At 43.3% G+C, this 1,528-nt stretch overlaps 1 pseudogene across 1 annotated transcript in view; it reads left to right on the top strand.

Moving 5' to 3' along the window:
* Positions 1-1,528, top strand: part of LOC105530128 — a 56,785-nt pseudogene that overhangs the window by 4,211 nt on the left and 51,046 nt on the right. Inside the window, exon 2 of the transcript XR_001004600.1 lies at positions 1,139-1,291. The product of XR_001004600.1 is annotated as a putative EGF-like module-containing mucin-like hormone receptor-like 4 (transcript). The remainder of the gene's footprint in view (positions 1-1,138; positions 1,292-1,528) is intronic.

Genomic DNA, 1,528 nt, shown 5'->3' with positions numbered 1-1,528 from the left:
TTTTTTTTTTTTTTTTGAGATGGAGTCTCGCTCTGTCGCCCAGGCTGGAGTGCAGTGGCGCAATCTCGGCTCACTGTAAGCTCCGCCTCCCAGGTTCACGCCATTCTCCTGCCTCAGCCTCCCGAGTAGCTAGGACTACAGGCGCCCACCACCATGCCCGGCTAATTTTTTGTGTTTTTAGTAGAGACGGGGTTTCACCGTGTTAGCCAGGATGGTTTCGATTTCCTGACCTTGTGATCCGCCTGCTTCAGCCTCCCAAGGTGCTGGGATGACAGGTGTGAGCCACCACGCCTAGCCTTTTTTTTTGAGTCAGAGTCTTACTCTGTCACCCAGACTGGAGTGCGATGGCGCGATCTCAACTCACTGCGGCCTCTGCCTCCCGGCTTCAAGTGATTCTCCTGCTTCAGCCTCCTGAGTAGCTAGGATTACAGGCACACACCATGACGCCCAGCAATTTTTGTATTTTTAGTAGAGACAGGGTTTCACCATGTTGGCCAGGCTGGTCTTGAACTCCTGACCTCATGTGATCCACCCGCCTCAGCCTCCCTAAGTACTGGGATTACAGGCATGAGCCACCATGCCCGGCCAGGCCAGGATTTTAGTAGTGTGGTCCTTCCTCATCTCTCTCAAGCTTTTCTAATAGTGTGTTAACTTACCCTTTGTTTATTACCCTGCTATGCACTATGTGTGTTAAATTGATTTAGCAAATGGTGTGACTTAAAAACAACATTAAAAACAACATTCCATCCTTATTCTAGTGATTTGATATGTCATCTTTACCATGTTCTAAAGCTCCATAGGTACTTGGGTCTATGTCTGGACTCCTAGTCTATTCCATTAGTCTATTTTTATTTATGCATGCATCAGTACCTCTTTGTTTAGTTGCAGCTTTATACTTTGTCTTAATGTCTGGTTCCCACCTTGTAGTTTTTTCTGGCTGTACCTGCATGATAGCAACAATTTGTCTCTCACCTCATAAAATACACATGTAGATTTTTTAAAATTGGAATTGCATTGGATTTATAAATTAACTTAGGGAGAACATTGATGGACAATGGTTGGGCAATAAAGATTTCATGGGCAAGGGAAATGGTATAATTCTATGAAAATGAAAGTAACACTTTCTCTTGATTCACAGATATTAATGAATGTGAGACCGGGCTGGCAAAGTGCAAGTATGAAGCTCATTGTAAAAATAAAATTGGAACTTACATCTGTAGCTGTTGGGTAACACATCCTATCCTCAACTGGCTGGCTGGTTATATAGAGTATAATTTTCCAGATTGTTATGGTAAGAACCTCCAAATACTATTTTCACTGAAAAATGATGGGGACTTGGGGGAAACTCTGAGAGATTCTCTAATTTTAGGCCAGGGTAAGAGAGTAAAGCTCCATCCTAACCCTCATCCCTCATTCCTTTGTTATCTTTGATGATATTTTCCAAGATGGTGTCATCCAAGCCTTGGCATCAATAACCATCTCTATATAGATGCTTCCAAATGTATGTGTCCAATACAGGTCTGTTTCC

Source organism: Mandrillus leucophaeus, unplaced genomic scaffold (assembly GCF_000951045.1).
Source record: "Mandrillus leucophaeus isolate KB7577 unplaced genomic scaffold, Mleu.le_1.0 Scaffold8, whole genome shotgun sequence".
Taxonomy (NCBI): domain Eukaryota; kingdom Metazoa; phylum Chordata; class Mammalia; order Primates; family Cercopithecidae; genus Mandrillus; species Mandrillus leucophaeus.
This window is presented reverse-complemented; position numbering and strand designations above follow the sequence as displayed.